This window comes from Elephas maximus, chromosome 1 (genome assembly GCF_024166365.1).
Source record: "Elephas maximus indicus isolate mEleMax1 chromosome 1, mEleMax1 primary haplotype, whole genome shotgun sequence".
Lineage (NCBI taxonomy): Eukaryota > Metazoa > Chordata > Mammalia > Proboscidea > Elephantidae > Elephas > Elephas maximus.
The window spans coordinates 76914531-76935289 of NC_064819.1; the positions used below are offsets into that span (position 1 = coordinate 76914531).

The 20759-nt window shown below is 40.8% G+C and overlaps 3 non-coding genes across 3 annotated transcripts; 1 reads left to right on the forward strand and 2 right to left on the reverse strand.

Annotated features, from left to right (window-relative positions):
• Positions 1-3911: 3911 nt before the first annotated feature.
• Positions 3912-3985, reverse strand: TRNAI-AAU (transfer RNA isoleucine (anticodon AAU)). The gene has a single exon. It is a non-coding gene; the product is annotated as a tRNA-Ile (tRNA).
• Positions 3986-11232: 7247 nt separating this feature from the next.
• TRNAV-UAC (transfer RNA valine (anticodon UAC)) lies at positions 11233-11305 on the reverse strand. The gene has a single exon. It is a non-coding gene; the product is annotated as a tRNA-Val (tRNA).
• Positions 11306-20445: 9140 nt separating this feature from the next.
• On the forward strand, positions 20446-20517 carry TRNAV-AAC (transfer RNA valine (anticodon AAC)). Its single transcript has one exon. It is a non-coding gene; the product is annotated as a tRNA-Val (tRNA).
• Positions 20518-20759: the final 242 nt, after the last annotated feature.

A 20759-nucleotide genomic window follows, 5' to 3' on the forward strand; every position in this document is an offset into this window, starting at 1 on the left:
TAATCCAAAAACTCCCAACAAAAAAAAAGCCCTGGCCTGGAAGGCTTTACTGCAGAGTTCTACCAAACTTTCAGAGAAGAGTTAACACCACTACTAATAAAGGTATTTCAAAGCATAGAAAATGACGGAATACTGCCTAACTTATTCTATGAAGCCACCATCTCCCTGATACCAAAACCAGGTAAAGACATTACAAAAAAAGAAAATTATAGACCTATATCGCTCATGAACATAGATGCAAAAATCCTCAACAAAATTCTAGCCAATAGAATTCAACAACATATCAAAAAAATAATTCACCGCAATCAAGTGGGATTTATACCAGGTATGCAAGGCTGGTTTAATATCAGAAAAACCATTAATGTAATCCATCACATAAATAAAACAAAAGACAAAAACCACATGATCTTATCAATTGATGCAGAAAAGGCATTTGACAAAGTCCAACACCCATTCATGATACAAACTCTCACCAAAATAGGAATTGAAGGAAAATTCCTCAACATAATAAAGGGCATCTATGCAAAGCCAACAGCCAATATCACTCTAAATGGAGAGAACCTGAAAGCATTTCCCTTGAGAAAGGGAACCAGATAAGGATGCCCTTTATCACCGCTCTTACTCAACATCGTGCTAGAAGTCCTAGCCAGGGCAATTAGGCTAGACAAAGAAATAAAAGGCATCCGGATTGGCAAGGAGGAAGTAAAATTATCTCTATTTGCAGATGACATGATCTTATACACAGAAAACCCTAAGGAATCCTCCAGAAAACTACTGAAACTAATAGAAGAGTTTGGCAGAGTCTCAGGTTATAACATAAACATACAAAAATCACTTGGATTCCTCTACAACAACAAAAAGAACAACGAAGAGGAAATAACCAAATCAATACCATTCACAGTAGCCCCCAAGAAGATAAAATACTTAGGAATAAATCGTACCAAGGATGTAAAATACCTATACAAAGAAAACTACAAAGCTCTACTACAAGAAATTAAAAAGGACATACTTAAGTGGAAAAACATACCTTGCTCATGGATAGGAAGACTTAACATAGTAAAAATGTCTATTCTACCAAAAGACATCTATACATATAACGCACTTCCGATCCAAATTCCAATGTCATTTTTTAAGGTGATAGAGAAACAAATCACCAATTTCATATGGAAGGGAAAGAAGCCTCGGATAAGCAAAGCATTACTGAAAAAGAAGAAGAAAGTGGGAGGCCTCACTCTACCTGATTTCAGAACCTATTATACAGCCACAGTACTCAAAACAGCCTGGTACTGGTACAACAACAGGCACATAGACCAATGGAACAGAATTCAGAACCCAGATATAAATCCATCCACGTATGAACAGCTGATATTTGACAAAGGACCAGTGTCAGTTAATTGGGGAAAAGACAGTCTTTTTAACAAATGGTGCTGGCATAAATGGATATCCATTTGCAAAAAGATGAAACAGGACCCATACCTCACACCATGCACAAAAACTAACTCCAAGTGGATCAAAGACCTAAACATAAAGACTAAAACGATAAAGATTATGGAAGAAAAAATAGGGACAACCCTAGGAGCCCTAATACAGGGCATAAACAGAATACAAAACATTACCAAAAATGACGAAGAGAAACCCGATAACTGGGAGCTCCTAAAAATCAAACACCTATGCTCATCTAAAGACTTCACCAAAAGAGTAAAAAGACCACCTACACACTGGGGAAGAATTTTCAGCTATGACATCTCCAACCAGCGCCTGATCTCTAAAATTTGCATGATTCTGTCAAAACTCAACCACAAAAAGACAAACAACCCAATCAAGAAGTGGGCAAAGGATATGAACACACACTTCACTAAAGAAGATATTCAGGCAGCTAACAGATACATGAGAAAATGCTCTCGATCATTAGCCATTAGAGAAATGCAAATTAAAACTACGATGAGATTCCATCTCACTCCAACAAGGCTGGCATTAATCCAAAAAACACAAAATAATAAATGTTGGAGAGACTGCGGAGAGATTGGAACTCTTATACACTGCTGGTGGGAATGTCAAATGGTACAACCACTTTGGAAATCTATCTGACGTTATCTTAAACAGTTAGAAATAGAACTACCATACAACCCAGAAATCCCACTACTCGGAATATACCCTAGAGAAACAAGAGCCTTCACACAAACAGATACATGCACACCCGTGTTTATTGCAGCTCTGTTTACAATAGCAAAAAGCTGGAAGCAACCAAGGTGCCCGTCAACGGATGAATGGGTAAATAAATTGTGGTAGATTCACACAATGGAATACTACGCATCGATAAAGAACAGTGACGAATCTCTGAAACATTTCATAAAATGGAGGAACCTAGAAGGCATTATGCTGAGTGCAATCAGTCAGAGGCAAAAGGACAAATATTGTATAAGACCACTATTATAAGATCTTGAGAAATAGTATAAACTGAGAAGAACACATACTTTTGTGGTTACGAGGCGGGGAGGGAGGGAGGGAGGGAGGGTTTTTTTATTGATTAATTAGTAGATAAGAACTGCTTTAGGTGAAGGGAAGGACAACACGCAATACATGGAAGGTCAGCTCAATTGGACTGGACCAAAAGCAAAGAAGTTTCCGGGATAAAATAAATGCTTCAAAGGTCGGTGGAGCAAGGGCGGGGGTTTGGGGACCATGGTTTAAGGAGACTTCTAAGTCAATTGGCAAAATAATTCTATTATGAAAACATTCTGCATCCCACTTTGAAATGTGGCGTCTGGGGTCTAAAATGCTAACAAGCGGCCATCTAAGATGCATCAGTTGGTCTCAACCCACCTGGAGCAAAGGAGAATGAAGAACACTAAGGTCACACGACAACTAAGAGCCCAAGAGACAGAAAGGGCCACACGAACCAGAGACCTACATCATCCTGAGACCAGAAGAACTAGTTGGTGCCCGGCCACAATCGATGACTGCCCTGACAGGGAGCACAACAGAGAACCCCTGAGGGAGCAGGAGATCAGTGGGATGCAGACCCCACATTCTCATAAAAAGACCATACTTAATGGTCTGACTGAGACTAGAGGAATCCTGGCGGCCATGGTCCCCAGACCTTCTGTTGGCACAGGACAGGAACCATCCCCGAAGACAACTCATCAGACATGAAAGGGACTGGACAGTGGGTAGGAGAGAGATGCTGATGAAGAGTGAGCTAATTATATCAGGTGGACACTTGAGACTGTGTTGGCATCTCCTGTCTGGAGAGGGGATGGGAGGATAGAGAGAGAGGGAAGCTGGCAAAATTGTCACGAAAGGAGAGACTGGAAGGGCTGACTCATTAGGGGGAGAGGAAGTGGGAGTACAGAGTAAGATGTCTGTAAACTTATATGTGACAGACTGACTTGATTTGTAAACATTCGCTTGAAGCTCAATAAAAGTTAAAAAAAAATGAAAATACGCATAATATTTCACTGTCCTTATTTAATAAGTAGAAACACCATGTTCAAGAGTTGGAAAGCGCATTATAAGGGATGAATAAACACTCAGGTAGAGGAGATAATCAGGTAGAGAAAGTGCTTGATGGTGTCAAGGAGTCACAGTGAGCTGGACCCTGAGACAGGCACAAGGAAAATGCACAGCGGCCATCAGAGGCACACCCCATCTCCAAGACCATCCCCACTCTTACCCTGGTTTTCTTCACTCAAATTTCTATCTTAAAGCTTTATAACACTTGTTCCAGAAGACTGTCCCGCCTCCCCCCGTTAGAGGGGGAACAAAGAGGGTATAGGTGTCACTACTGAGGATTAGGGAAATAAAGTCGACAGTTGATCTAGATTTGATGTCACAGAGGTTATTTTCAACGTGCAGCTGGGTGTACAGTGAGGATAGCAAGATTTTTTTTTAAATCAAAGAACTTTTTCCATTGGCCCGTACGGGGATTGAACCCGCGACCTTGGCGTTATTAGCACCACGCTCTAACCAACTGAGCTAACCGGCCACCTCAGGGGTAAAATTTTTTTATGTTCAGACATTAGGAAGATTTTTATCACCTTCTTCATTCATCCAAACGATACTCGCTTTATATGACCTTAACTATGATTAAATGACACTCCTTTTTCAATGACTATGTTTTTTATTTCCCCTTTCCTCACTCCCGCAAAAAGAAAAACAAAATCTCTACCTCCAGCAGAGATGAATTCGCTTCTCCTATGGAAAATAAGACGTCCTGGAGCCCTTGATTTCGTCCTAAGAGAAACATTCACTAGAAAGGGCTCCTTCAGCGCACCCCAGGAAGGCTTTGAGAAAAATTCAGACACCTCCCGGTGGATCTTCCCTGCCTGTTCCGAAATCCTGGGCAGATGACCCTTCTCCGTGTTCAAGAAAACGCCCTGCGGCACGGATCTCTGTGGGTCCACTTTGCGATTTTATTGTCATTAACCGCTCATGTCCTCTTTCCTTTCCCTGATGCCAAGGACTGTGTTGTCTCATTCTTCTACTAGTGTCCCGGGGGCCCGCACAGCATGGTAGGTTGGCCAATAATTTCAGTTCATGAATTGGAAAAAGCGTACAGAATATCATCTTGGCTGATGATCAGGTTTTGGAAAAATAAACAAGGCTCTAGCTTTTGCTAACTGGCCAATATATTCTTTTAATCATTACCTGCAATATTCAAACAGTGGAGGTCTTGACGTTCAGATTATTTGGGAGGTTTCAAGCTGCTCTCTCTGTCCCAGCCACCCCCCAGAAAAAAATGGCCTCTGGAGTGGAAGAGCGCAGACTCCACCATCTTCTCCCTACTGATGTGGAGCAACTGCAATTTCTAAACTAAGTACTGAGTGTGTGGGTCGGCTATACTAAGCGATGGTTAAGGCAAAACCTGGAAAAAGGCGACTCCCTTCTACCCAAGCAAAAAAAAAGGCATGTGAAGGGAAGATAGTGAAAACGGCAGGAAGAAGAAAGAAAGGAAAAATATATCACAGTTTTCATTCTCCTCCAGTAAATCGATTTTTTTTTTAGGCCTGTGTGAAGCCGAATATAAAGATGTGTGATGTCCCAGGGATGAACAATATAGAGTCCAGTCTTGAAAATCACCCCACCCCATGTATCTGGGCTACAGCTTGACATTCCGAGGTCATATCCCTGCAGCTAGCTGCCCAGCCGCTAGTGCGGACTCACGGGCTTCCAGAGTTCGGTCCTGAGGGCCTGGGGCTCTGGTTCCTAAAGGGTAATTTCTTTCCCTAGAGAGGCATACACAAGAGTAATTTCCATGGGACAATACTGAGGAGTTTCTTAAAATTAAATGCTCCCTTCCTGTCGCTAGCACGCCTGTGTTTGTAAAGGAATGGGGCCTATGAGGAAAGACTTTGATTGTTGTGAATAGTGGAGTTTGCTTGGTCGTTTTAATAGGCAAAAAGTATGAGTGAAAGAAGTGTACCGTAACTAGGAGAATTTCCTGGAGGAAAAGACGGCTTTGAGATTATCCAGCCTGGGGCATCTAGAAAAACTCTATTCTGTAGAGGGAACTTGAGACTGAAGGCCAGTTTCATCGTAATTGCGGTGATTGGGTTTGCCCGATACAGGAAAGGCCTTGCTTGTATGAAACACGGTGGGAAAACATCTGTTTTCTGAGCTTAGAAATGAACTAATTTTGTACCGGAGATCCTTCCTCCTTACCGAACATATAAAAAACAGCCACCCATTGCCATTAACCGAACATAGAAGAGCGTATATATTGTGACCAACGCAAGAACTCTCCTGCCCTCTGTGTTGGCCTGGGCTTGAAAACAGTACATCTTGTCCCTAGAGACTCTGACACTCAGGCCTTCGTCCACCGGTAGCCAGTGCCAGCGCCTCCCCTGCCCCTTTACTCTCTGTTTCCGTGGTTTCCAAGAGGGTAGAGGCGGGTCTCAAGAGAAGGCCCCTGCCCCAAAGATCCCCGTCTGCGTGGAGCCGGTGGACATGGCTCCCTTCAGATTCAGAGCGTGGAATGTACAGGTTTTCTGTCAAGTGAGGACCTCAAAAGCTTATCCGCTTTGAAATCGACCCCTAGAGACTTCCGGTGTCAAGTCAAATGTCATTAGGAGTCTCCATCAATTTTTTTCTTCTTTTCAAAGGTCTTGTTCATTTGGTTTAATCAACATGATGTCATTAATACGTTGATAATTCTTCAAAGTGAAAGATTTTAGGGGAATTATTTATATAACTAATGTAAGGTTAAATAAAGCAAATTTTAAAGTATTTTTAAACTAATGATTAACATTAATTTCAAAGAGCTTTCGACAGAACATCTAATAATCTTGGAATATTAAATAGTTAGGACATATCAAGAATACATCAAGATTATTAAGTTTTTTTAACTTCTGAATAGTAATGAAAAATTTCATGGGTAAACAATGTGAATTTCCCAGTTAAAACGCTTTCATGACACGTTGGAAAGAAAGTGTCCACAAACATTTTGGGGATCTTAGGATTCTTACTCTGTCCTATAGGATCCCTATGAGTCTGAATCGACTCCATGGCCATGGGTTTGGTTTTTTGTTTTTGGTTAGGATTCTTGGAAGGGGATTTTTCCACTGAACTTATTTGCTGCCCTCCAGTGGAGGTTGGTGTAATGTTGAAAAATGAAAGAAAAGTTCTTTGGGGAATGTTAGTGTATGAGGCAATGCACCCAGGAAGTCTGGTTGGGTCAAACTTTTGTCTTTTTTGGCTTTTGTGCACCAGGATGAGTCTTATAAGCACATTTACGGATTCCCGGGTCATAGTTAGAGAGGCCTGGTGGCTTTGGGTTGTGTGTGCGTGTGTGTGTGTGTGTGTGTGTGTGGTATTTGAGAAATCAATGCAACCAAATGGGTTTTGCAGCATGTTTGTACAGTTTTACATTTTTTGGAACATGTGTTGCCCACAAATTATGTACCAAAATTCATTATTTTAAGGTAGGAGACAAATAGCATATATGAATATTTATGGCAGTAACATGAAAGTCAGGAGAAAATTAAAAGGTTTCATACATTCACTCTGGCTTTGGCATCATTCTAGGTCCTGGAGATCCAGAAAAGGAAAAAAGAAAAAAAAAATATGTCTTCATGGACAGAAATTAGAGTGGAAGTCTATTGATACCTTAAAAAAAAAAAAGAAAGAAAGAAGGAAAATATGCATTGTGTCTGACTGTGATTACTATAAAACTATAGGGATTAGTTTCAGCGGTAAGAAAGAGCAGTGCAAGAGCTGAGGTGACAATCAGGTGGCAGAGATAATCAGGTAGAGAAAGTACTTGACAGTCCCATGGAAATACAGTGCGTTGGACCCTGGAAAAGGGACAAGGAGAACGAGGTATCAGATGGACAATGGCCTCCATGCACAGCCCATCCCCAAGGCCATCCCCACTCCTAGACTCCTTTTCTTCACTAAAATTTCTATCTTGAGGCTTTCTGTCACTTGTTCCAAAAATCTCTTTGTTTCTTCTCTTCACCATGCCCATTTTTGAGGGGGAACAAAGAGGGTAGGTGTCACTACTGAGGATTATTAAAGACATACAGTTGACATTTGAACTAGATTTTATATCAGGGTGCCTATTTTCTCAGTTTAGCTGGGTGTGAATTGAGTGCAAAGTTATTTGTATATTTATATATGGATTAATTTATTTTAATTTTTATTGAGCGTCAAGTGAACATTTACAAATCAAGTCAGTCTGTCACATATAAGTTTATATATACCTTACTCCATACTCCCCCTTGCTCTCCCCCTAATGAGTTAGCCCTTCCAGTCTCTCCTTTCGTGACAATTTTGCCAGCTTCCTCTCTATCCTCCCATCCTCCCTCCAGACTGTATATTTATTTGTAATCAACAGAAATCCTGTTTTCCTGGCCCAAACATAGACCAAAGCTGGGAACTTGGAATTATTAACACCACACTCTAAACAAACAAGCTAACCAGACAACTGGTTTTTTTAAAAAAAAAAGTACTCTTTTTACATTCAGATAGATCTCTGTTGTCTCCCTCCTCACTCATCCAAAGGAGACTGTCATATACATAATCTTAACTATGACTAGATGACACTATTCTTTCAAGCTTCTCTTTATGTTCTCTATTTCCCCTTTCTGCACTCCTGTAAAATTAAAAAGAAAAGAAACACAAAAACTACCTCCAGCAGAAATGAACTTCGCTCCACCATTGCAAAATAAGACATTCTGGAGCCTGTCTATTTCTTCCCTAGAGAAACATTCACTGGAGAGTGCTCCTTCATCCTTCCCCAGGAAGCCATTGAGAAGGGTACTGCGACCACTGGAAAGGATCAGGTGGATCAGGGCATGAGGATTCCCTTCCAGACAGGAAAGAGGATCCCCGTTGGATCCGCCCTGTGCGTTCCTATATCCTGGAGAAACGGCCTCTTCTTTGTGCTCCGTGAAAGGCTAAAGTTGATTAATTTCCACTTTAGGGCAAAATGTAATAGGCGGAGTACCTCTGTGAAAGCACCTAAAGAGATTTTGATCTCCTGAGCCTTGTCTGGTCCATGGATATTTAGATTCTCAGGGCAGTTGTAGGGGATAACATTGGTTCGATATATTAATGACATATGATTCATTGCCATATGAATAGAAAATGACCCAGCTCCTAAATCCCACTTAGTACATGGATTCTTGACCACTCCTGGCACAAGCTGTATTCATGTGGATTAGATATTTGTGTGCAGGAAGTTTATTAGGGAATGATATGGGAACAACACCTGTAAAGAAGTGAGGGATGCAGGGTTAGAAGGGGGAAAGTTGACAGGCAGCAAGAGAGGCCTGAGCTGATCCCATGAGGAGCCTTGGAAATGGGAGGGCCCTTCAGAGTTAAGGCAAGAGAGTCAGACCTTTATAGGTATGTATTGAGCATCCGTTACTGTGGGCTGTGTTCAGAGAGGGAACATGGCCTTGACTGAGGCAGTTCCTTTCAGCTGAGGGCAATTCCTAGAGAGGGCCTCAACTTTCTTCTATGAGTGAGCAACACTTGTGGCAGCTGGGGAAATGAATGCCTTGGTCCTGAAAGGAGGGAACCTGGGTGTCACAACCCAGCACACAACACAGAGAAGGCTGGAGGCAGGCTTAGCAGGCAGTTGCTAAGCAGCAGTAGGAAGGTTGTTAGGTTACTGCAGTAATTCAGGCAAGAGATGCAGGTAGATTGGGTCAGACTGGAAGCAGTTCAGGAGCTGAGAATTTTGTATCATGTCGCAGGAGCACCAACAGGACATCCTGACAGGACGAGATGTTGTGATGCCTAGGTAAGAAGTGCATTTCATTATCCAGCTTTTGATTTTAGAGAACACTTGAGTCATGAAACAATATTATATCCAATTTATGATTAATAGGCACATGAACCTTAATACTAAAAGTAATGGAAATGAAATTAGAAATTCTACCATTGATCCAATTCTTGAAATGCTCATAGGCAATGAAAATGGAAAAACATCATAGCTAAAATTATAATCATGCTATGACTATTTCTTTTGTATAGAATTTTGAATAGGGAAGTTATTACTAGCTTAAGATAATAATTTCAGATGAATGTGGGATTAACTAGTTACTCTGCCAATGGCTTGCTCTCTTTTAAAATGGTAAAGATTAATTTATATATTTTTTAATGGCTTCTTTTCCCCCAAGAAAGAATTAGTTATCACTTGTCAGTGCCAGTGGTGCCAAGGAAATCCATGTGACTGTTGATGAAATCAATTTTGAAGACAGTGTCTAAAGCAGAATCTCTCCTAACAGGCTGTAGAACTCTGTGTCCCTAATGAACTATTTTAAAAATATTTTAAAGCATAAAACAAAGAAAAGTATTGACCAAATTATGGTAGTACTATTTTTTATGCCCTAAAATATTTATTTTAGAAAATTAAGTCAACTTATATAAATGAAAAGTAGGAATGGATTTTTTCCCCAAAGTTACTTAGCTAGTGAGAGTGAAGCTTAGAATCTTCTAATTCATAGCCAAGTGGTGGTTTCCGATTCATAGCGACTCTTTTCAGAAAAATACCCAGGCAAATCAAGACGAAAAGGATAGCCTTTTCAACAATTAGTGCTGGGACAATTGCACATCCACACACAAAAAGAAGAATTTAGAGCCTTCCCTCAAACCATACACAAACATTAACTTAGAATCCATCATAGACCGAAATATAAGACCTCAAATTATGAAAGTTTTAGGTGTAAACACTGAAGAAAATCTTTGTGACTTTGGGTTAGGCAGAGTTCTTAGATATAACACCAAAAGCACTATCCATAAAGAAAAAAATTGACTAACAGGACTAAATCAAAATTAAAATCTTTTGCACTTTGAAAGGCACCGTTAGGAAAATGAAAAGACAAACCATAGGCTGGGAGGAAATATCCGTGAATCGAATATCTCATCAAGGACTTGTATCCAGAATATGTAAAGAAATTTTATAAATCAATAATACTAAGATAAAGAACCAAATTTAAACACACAGAAGATTTGAATAGACATTTGTCCAAAGAAGACATACAAATGGCTAATGAGCACATGAAAAGATGTTCAACATCATAGTTGTAAACCTAGAAAAAAAAAAAGGAAAAAGAAAAAAGCCCAAACTCTTTGCTGTCGAGTTCCAACACATAACCACCATATAGGAAAGTAGAAGTGCCCCATAGCGTTCCCAAAGAACAGCTGGTCAATTTGAACTGCAGACCTTTACTTAGCTGCTGTAGTACTTAACCACTATACAACCAGTGCTACTCACAGTCATCATGCATATATAAATGAAACCACATTGACATAGCACTTCACACTTACTCTGTGCCTATACCAGAAAACATAGATAATAACCTGTGTTACTGATGATGTGGACAAATTTGTACTCTCATACAGTGCAGGTGGGAATGCAAAATGACACAGCCACTTTAGAAAACAGTTTGACCGTTTTTAAAAAGGTTAATAATAATTTTAACATATTGTTGTTACCGGTTAAATTGAATCCTCCAGATATATGTGTTGAAAATTTTTATCTGTGTACGAAATCCCATTTGGCAATAGGATTTGTTTGTTCTGTCAGTGAGGCCATATCGGTGTAGAGTGGGTCCTAAATCTACCAATGCTTGAGATGAAAACAGCAGATTAGACTCAGAGACAAGGGAGCACACACTGGGTGGAAGACATATGATACCAGAAGACAACGGACACAGGTGAATCTATGTAGAAGCACATAAAACAGCACAGGAAGTAGGATTGCAGGCTGCTAAAAGGTTAAATTGGCTCCACTGGGGATTGAACCCAGGATCTTCTGCGTGTAAAGCAGATGTGCTAACCACTACACCATGGAACCACTACAAGTATAGTCCCATGGACATCCAGAAGAACTAACAAAACTGTATTGGAAGAAGTACAGCCAAAATGCTTACTAGAAGTGAGGATGGCAAGACTTCCTCTCATATATGACGTGCTATCAGAAGGGATCAGCCCTTTGAAAAGGACATTCTGCTTGGTACATGAGAGGGTCAGTGAAAAACAGAAAGACCTTCAATGAAATGGACTGACACAGCGCTGCTACAATGGCCTCAAGCATAACAATGGTTGTGGGGATGGCACAAGACCTGGCAGTGTTTTGTTCTCTTGTAGGGTCTGCTGTGGGTCAGAACCAGCTCCATGGCACCGAAAAACAACAAAATCAAAAAGTTGAACTAGATGAGGAAGGACCTCCCCCCAGAAACACACATTGAAGTTCGTCTTCTAGCCTCCTGAACTGTGGAAAAAAAGAAAGCAAAAAAAATCCTGTTCTTTAAGCCACCCAAAGGACTGGTCCCTCCTGATAACAAGTGGAAAGCATCTAAGAGGAGGTCTCACCAACCTTGCTTCTAATGAGAATCCTGGCTGTACTTCTTCCAAGACATTTTGTTAGTTCTTCTGGCAGTCCGTGGGACTGTACTTGTTGTGGTTGCATGGTATAGTGGTTAGCGTATCTGCTTCACATGCAGAAGATCCTAGGTTTGATCCCCAGTGGAGCCAGTGGTATTTCAGTCACAGCAGCACTAAGAAACTAAGACATCATTATGTCAGGGAACACATCTGTTTTGCTACCTTTGTATTGTCAGGGACTGGCACAAAATAGTACATCAATACCTGTTCCCATCAAGCTAATTCACTGTTCCATAGGGTTTCTGTGGAGCAGCTGCTAACACTTTAGTTAGCAGCTGAGCTCTTAACGTCAATGCTACCAGGGCCTTTCTATATCAATGTATGTGCTACATGTTGGGGGAAATCCTTCAGGTGTCTTGGGGAGGTGAGGCAGGCACACAATTTTAGTGTGATGTGAGGCCCACGGAGCTATGGCTAGTCTAAAGATTAAATCTTTCCCTCGGGAGCAATTCTCGGGGGGTCAAGCATTGTCCAATCTTCTCTCAGAATCAGTTCCTCACTGATTTGAAAGTCCACTGAACTAAACTTGTCTTTGTTCTGGAATAGTGACAACTAGACCAGTGACCAACATCATGATAAATGGAGAAAAGATTGAAGTTGTCAAGGATTTCATTTTTCTTGCATCCACAATCGATAGCAATGGAAGCAGCAGTGAAGAAATCAAAAGATGCATTGCATTGCGTAAATCTGCTGCAAATGATCTCTTCAAAGTGTTGAAGAGAAAAGATGTCACCTTGAAGACTAAGGTGTGCTGACCCAAGACATGGTATTTTCAATCGCATCATGTGCATGTGAAAGCTGGGCCATGAATAAGGAAGACTGAAGAAGAATTAACACCTTTGAATTATGGTGTTGGTGAAGAATATTGAATATACCATGGACTGTCGAAAGAACGAACAAATCTGTCTTAGAAGAAGTACAGCCAGAATGCTCCTTAGAGGCAAGGATGGCGAAACTGCGTCTTACATACTTTGGACATGTTGTGAGGAAGGATCAGTCCCTGGAGAAGGACATCATGCTTGGCAGAATAGAGTACAGGGTCAGCGGAAAAGAGGAAGACCCTCAATTAGGTGGGTTGACGCAGTGGCTGCAATAAAGATCTAAAGCATAACAATGATTTTAAGGATGGCTCAGGACCAGGCAGTGTTTCCTTCTGTTGTGCATAGGGTCGCTATGAGTCAGAACCGACTCAACACCACATAACAACAACAACAACAGTGACATTACCCCAAAAGTATGAAGGATAAGTAGTTAAGCTCTTGGATTGAAAACCTAGCACCATCTCGATGGAGTTATGTTTTTATATGGCTATTTATCTTGTCTGGAAATGCAGAAATAAATCCTTCATGCTGAATTGTTGTAAAACACAAACCTTTAGAAGGATGGTGGGCCATCCCAAGTTTTGTATTGAGTTCCTGTGCTAATCAGGCCTCCTTATCCTCATTCACCTCTGAAATGAGCTCAATCTCTTCAAACTGTATTTCCAGCACCCTTAAAACTTTGACACTTTTATTGTGTGCTTTTAGGTCAAAAAATCTGTGAGCTCCCAATGTACAGGGTGCTAATTCAGCCTAGCCTCCCCACATAGTAGAGCCTTCATGTTCAGAAATGCTGGCTGTGGTATGATGAAGTTGTTACACTTGATAGCTACTGATGGGAAAGCTGACCCCAAACAGTGTGAAGGTTAAAAAAAGTTAAAACTCTCTTTCTGATAAGAGAAACTAACCTGCAAGTGAGGGATGTCCTGGGCTGAAATCATCACAAAGTTATAATAAAGCAAGAAGAAAGAGTATTCCGCAAATGTTCAAAGGGGCAAAAATGGAAAATAGACAAGCATACTGCCAGAGCCATGTCTGCCAGAGTTCAAGGAATGTTACATAATTAAGCATATATTAACATTAGAAATGGGTAATATCATTAAAAGTTTCACCTTTTCAAACTGGCTAAAAACTGCTAAATATACATGATACTACATTTTGAATTGTCTTTCTTCAGAAGCATTGGTTCAGATTTGAGTAATGGCAGTCAGGAAGGTCTTCACTGGGTGAACAAATCTTACTATTTACTAAATGCTAAAAGACAAAGAAAAGAGTGGAAAATACGTGGATCTTTTGTGCTCTGTTTAAGATTGTTTATATGAAATTTTCCTTAAAAGATGCTTTCTAGGTTTTCCTAGCTACTGTTTTTATACCTCAGGACCCAGTTGATGTGTTCTTGTGAGTCCAGCTCCAGCTAGGTCACTTTATACTCACGGACAGGGAATAATGGCCCCAATTTGAACTCCTAGGTCACTAGGACCGTGTCTCGTCACCTCTTCGGCAAACACACTTATTGGAGTTCAATAACCTTGGTATAGTAGAAGGAACCCAAGGTATGACATCCAGTCACATCTGTTTCCATATAATATTTATTACATTGTTAAAGAAAAGGGAAGATCAGTGATCTTTCTAGATCTCATTTTCATCATTTGCTATTTGAAAAATTAAGCCAGAATACTCCTCAGAAGGGAAGATGTTGAGACTTTGTCTTATATGTTTGGACATGTTTTCAGGAGGGACCAGTCCCTGGAGAAGGTCACATGCTAGGTAGAGAGTCAGAAAAAAGAGGAAGACCCTCAATGACATGGATTGACACAGTGGCTGCAACAATGAGCTCAAACATAGCAATGATTGTCAGGATTGTGCAGGACCGAGCAGTGTCTCATTCTGTTGTACATGGAGTCACTACAAGATTGCACCTAACAACAAGTACATTCTGTGCCAAGCATGGTTCTAGTAACAAATGCTACAGTAGTAAATGAACAAAAAAAGTCTTTCGTGTTTTCCCTCAATGTAGGGCAAAACCGGCATTCCAACCAAGACCAGATTTACTGAACTGATAGAGACTAGAGGAATCCCTGAGACTATTGCCCTAAGACACCCTTTTAACTTGGAACTGAAGTCACCTCCAGAGGCCTTCTTTCAGTCAAATAATAGATTGGCTTAGAAAATAAATATCACCTGTGAGGAATGTGCTCCCTTAAACAATCAACTATACGAGACCAAATGGTAAACATTTACCCTAACACGAGAAGGCAAAAATGGGTAGGGAAACTAGATAAATGGACATACAACAAACAGAATGGAAATAATGAGAATGCTGACACCTTGCAAAAACTCTAGCCAATGTTGTGGAAAATTTGTACAAAAATTGTAAAATGGGAACCTAATTTGCTGTGTAAAATTTCACCTAAAACACAATAAACATTTTTAAAAACACCAAAAAAAGTCTTTTCCCTCATAGACCTTACTTTCCAGTGATAAAGAAAGGCATAATGCAAAATGATTATGTAAATTGCATAGTTTATTAGATGTACATAAATATATTGGCAAAAAAATCAGGAATGAGGATAAGGTGTTCAGGAGTAGTGAAACTCTGGAAGTCCACGGTGGATTCACTAATAATGTGATATTTAAAGAAGATGAGTTAGTACATGTATCTGGAATACAGTGTTAAAAGCAAAGGCAGTGGCTAGTGCGAAGGTCTTGAGGCAGGAAGATGTCTAATGTATTTAAAGTACAACAAGAAGGTCAATAATAACTTTAGCAGAGTGAGCAAGGGGGAGAGCAGTAGGAGAAAAGGTCAGAGAGGAAATTGATTAGGGAGCAGGGACATTAGGTAGAGCCTTGTAGATTATTCTAAGGATTTTGGCTTTTTTTTTTTTTTTCTCTGAGTACAGTGAGGATCCATTGATGCATCTTTAGTAGAGAACAATAAGGAGCCATTGTCGGGTTTTAAATATTCTGTAGACAGTATCTTATTAAAGGCAATGGAAGCAAACTCAAGACATAATAAGAGATATTGATAATATTCTGGACCCCTGGTGGTGCATGGTTAAGAGCTCGTTGGTTGCTAACCTAGAGGTCAGCAGTTAGAATCCACCAGCTACTTGGAAATGCGATGGGGCAGGTCAGCTCTGTTCTATAGAATTATCTTGAGTTGGAATCAACTCCATGGCAACAGGTAATAACATTCTACATTAGAGAATATTATGGTTAAAGCCAAGCTAATAGTAATGGAAGGATCTAATAACTGGCCATATTGCAGATATATTTTGAAGATAAAGCAAGGACAATTTTCAGAGTGACTGGATATGCTGAATAGAGCAAAAATGGAGTCAATGAAGATCCCAAATTCTTAGTCCTAAACAGCTGGAAGGATGAAGTTGCAGTTAAATGAGATAGAGATCAATATGTTTGGAACAGTTTCAGAGGATAGATATGAATTCCACTTTGGGATATGTTCAGGTTAAGATGCTTACTGTAAGACTTCTAAGAGGAGATAATCAGTCGGCTAGAGATACACAATGGTACTCCAGTGAAGACCGTGGAGATGTAAACCATGAGATGATGGGCTTAGCCAGGGAATGACAACAAAAAACAGAAGAGGCCTGAAGATTGAGCTCTGGGATTTTACAATGTTTACCCAAAAGCCAAAGAGGTCAGGTAAAGGAGTTAATCAGGTAGAGAAAGTGCTTGACAGTCATATGGATATAGTGCACTAGACCCTGAAAAAGGGATGGGGAGAACAAGGTGTCAGATGGACAGTGGCCATCAGACACACAACCCATATCCAAGGCCATCCCCACTCCCAGCATCATTTTCTTCACTGAAATTTCTATCTTAAGGCTTTATGTCACTTGTTTCAAAAACCTATTTCTTCTTCTCCCCACCCACCCCTTAGAGGTAGAGCAAAGATGGTAGCTGTCACTATCTAGGATTAAAGAAATAAAGGTGGCGTTTGATCTAGGTTTTATGTCAAAGAGGCTATTTTCAATAGTTCAGCTGGGTATGAGGTGAGTAGAGCAATGTCTTCTCTTGACCCAGCACGGGCATCAAACCAGGGACCTTGTCTTTATTACTACCACCTAACCACCTGAACTAGCCTGCCAGGAGTAAAAAAGTTATTTTACATTTAGAAACTGCTAAGTATGTTGGCTCCCTCATCACTCATCAAACGAACCCTCTCATTTACCCAATCTTAACTGTTACTAAATGACACCATGTTTTCAAGTTTCTCTTTATATTTTCTATTTCCCTTTTCCACACTCCTGCAAAAAGAAGAAGAAACACAAAAACTGTACCTCCAGCAAAAAGACGGTCTGGAGCTCATGGAATTCATCCGAGAGAAACTCTCACTAGAGAGGGTTCCTTCATCCTACCCCAAGAAGCCTTTGAGAAAGATTCAGAGACCCCTGCGAAGGATTTGTTGGATTGGGCCCCAGCTCAGGACATGAATATTCCTCTCCAGAATGTCCCAGGTGGATCAGCCCCACCTGCTACTAAATCCTGGGGAGATGCCCCTTCTCTGTGTTCTGGGAAGCCTAAAGTTGATTAATTACAATTTAGGGCAAAATGTAATAGGTAAAATACCTCTGTGAAAGTATCTAAAGAGACTTTTCTCTCATGAGCCTTATATTGTCCATGGCTAGTAAGACTGTCTGGACATTTGTAGAGGATGACATGGGGTCACTATATTAATTGCCACAGGAATACAGAGCGATCCAGCTTCAAAATCCCATTTAGTGTATGGTTTCTTGGACCACTCCTGGCACAAACTGTATTCAAATAGGTTAGATATTTGTACACAGGAAGTTTATTAGGGAATGCTATGGGAACAACACCTGTGAGGGAGTGAGGGAAGCACGATTACAAGGGGAAAAGTTGACAGGCAGCAACAGAGGCCTGATCTGATCCCTTGAGGAGCTCTGAAAATAGGATGGCCCTTCAGAGTTGATGCAAGAGAGTCAGACCTTTATAGGCATGCATTAGTCATTACTGCGGGCTGCTTTCAGAGACAGGACATGACCTTGATAAAGGCAGTTCCTTTCACCTCAGGACAATTCCTAGAGCAGGCTTCAAATTTGTTCCATGAGGGAGCAACACTCCTGGCAGCTGGGGAAATGAATGCCTTGGTCCTGAAAGGAGGAAACTTGGGTGGCACAACACATCACAGAGAACAAGGTTGGAGGCAGGCTTAGCAAGCAGCTGATAACTAGCAGGAGAAAAGTTGTTAGGCTACTGCAATAATTCAGACAAGAAATGCAGGTAGTTTGGGCCAAATTCGTAGCAGTTCAGTAGTCGAGAATGTTGTATCATTTTGAAGTAGCGCCAACAGGACATCCTGACAGGAAGAAAGGTTGTGATGCCCACAAGAGAAGTGTATTTCTTTTGATTTTACTGAATACATGAGTCCTAAAATAATATATCCAGTTTATGATTAATATGCACATGAACCTTAGTACTCAAAAATAATGGAAATGAAATTAGAAATTCTACCATTGATCCAATTCTTGAAATGCTCAGAAGTAATGAAAATAGAAAAATATAATCCCTAAGAATATAATCATGCTGTGACTATTTCTTTATGTAGAATGTTGAAATATGGACGTTATTTGCTATATTAAGATAACGATTTTAGGTGCACGTCATACTAGAGGAATTGACTACGGTGCAATTGGCTTCTTCTCATATAAAATGCTGAAATAATAAGCTGATTAAACCCAAGATAATGATCTTAGCTTTTATGATATTAGAATAAAGAGAGAAGAGGAGAAGTTTGAGGTCTGAGTTCTGAGGCTGTCCAATGTTTACCCAAAAGCCAAAGAAGCCTTGGGATCCAAATGGGCAACGTTGTGTTCCTCTTTAAAGCAGTCACTTCTTTCCTACTCATCATATTCAGATTGAAATCTAACCTCCATACTGTACAGGACCTTCCCTCACCTCTCTGTTCTTGCACCTGTTATTCCACTTACCTTCTCTTCTCTGAGGGCTCTGATTCAAACCTACACCTGAAGGTCTCTGTACTCCACTTACTCTCTATCCTCTTTACCCAAGATCAGAATCCCCCTTCCATTCAACTGCTCTTCAACCAACTCATTTTTTTTTTTTTTTAATTAACTGAAGTGTTGTTTAGCCACCAATTTCGTTATCATTAGGACTGGGGGTGATGACCCTTTTCTGTGCTCCTCTGAGAAAACCCTGTGATTTTTATCGGTTGTTCTACTCACCAATTTTACTGTAACTAAATTACTATGGGAAAATTTGTCATAATGATCACTTTAGGTGCCCCTTTCCTCCTTCTAGCATTTCATTTCCCTAAGGCCATCTGGTACTTCTATTCACCAGCATGAGATTGGGCTGCTCAATAATTTCTTCAAAATAAGTATTAAGGCAAATTTTTGAGAAAGGTGAATGAACAAACATAGGTGTTGAATGGAATCACTGTCTAACCTGCAGATCTGATCTCAAAACAGCGTCAAGCTTGAGATTGTGCTAATAAGAAACATGCTTTTCGCCTCCTTTACGCCCAGTATTTTCATCAGGTTGTTTTTTAGCTGCCAAAGAAGGAGACATAAAGTGATCTTTCTCAGAGACTGAGAAATCTCTCTAGTCAAAAATTTCTAATACTTGGGAACAAGCACATTTTCGCTGCTGAACACCTGGACCTATACTCGACCTTTGGAAAGTTTAATTTTAGAGCCCTGGTGGTGAAGTGGTTAGGCTGGGGCTGCTAATCAAAAAGATGAGCAGTTCAAATCCACCAGGCGCTCCTTGGAAACTCCATGGGGCAGTTCTACTCTGTCCTATAGGGTCTCTATGAGTCAGAATCTACTCGACAGCAAGGGGTTTCCCTTTTTCGTTTGGTGGTGTAGTGGTTAAGAGCTCAGCTGCTGACCAAAAACTCAGCAGTTCAAATCCACCAGCGGCTCCTTGGAAACCCTATGGAACAGTTCTACTCTGTCCTATAGGGTCCATGTGAGTCAGAAACGACAGGGCGGCACCTGACAGGAACAACAGAAGAAGATTGCTTCCAGTCTCCAAGGGAAGGACACTGATTCAAGACAGCTGAAATGAAATGAATAACAAATAAGAGTCAGATACATCACAATGGTCATCTTCCTGCTATAAAACAGATTTTAGGGTTTCGGACACAGAATTTACACGTTCCAGAACAGAATTTATGAGTGATACAGAATAGAACTTGGTTTGATGCTCAGAATAGAGCTTCATTTGACGTCTAATAGACTCACTCGCCACAGATTACACTTCCATAGATCCCCACCACCCTCACGACCCTCGGATAGCAGAAAACTGGGCACAGCCCGACACCCACACCCTCTGCTCCTCGGTCTCTCTCGCTAGTGCCCAGGCACAAATTGCCGAGGGCCTACTGAAACCAGCCCTTCGTACTATTTCCTAAGGGTTCACGTTCAGTCATCGGGAGATGAAGATCATTGCGTCTTGCACCAGCAGAGAAATGAGATCAGAATTTATCAAGAAATTTCTTGAAACTTGCCCGTGATTTTCCTGGTGCTTGTAAAGGAATTAAAGGAATTGGGACCCTGGGAGTAGCATTTGCTTGACTATGATTTCTCGAGTTTTGATACTGCTGATTATAAGAATGGGAAAGTACAAGGGGAAAAATATTTCTCAACCTGAAAATATCCTGAAGGAAAGCACACATTTCCTATCAATCAGTTATACACGGGAAAGCAAAGTAGACAAGCGAGTTTCCGTAGTGTAGTGGTTATCACGTTCGCCTAACACGCGAAAGGTCCCCGGTTCGAACCAGGCGGAAACAAACTGGGCGTTGGATTTGTGAGTTCCGAATTGCACTGCACAAACTCTTAATCCGAACATGCTTCAACGAATCCCCTAACCTCCGCTTTCCCTTTGTAGCACCTGACTTTAAATTAAAAGAATAATGTGCTTGACTTGCCTCGTCGCCCGCCCCCGGACGCTTGTCAGGTTTTCCATTTCCCACTGTGTTACAAAAGTTTCTGCACCCGGCAGAAAAGCGAGGTCTCCATCGTTCTCTGGCAC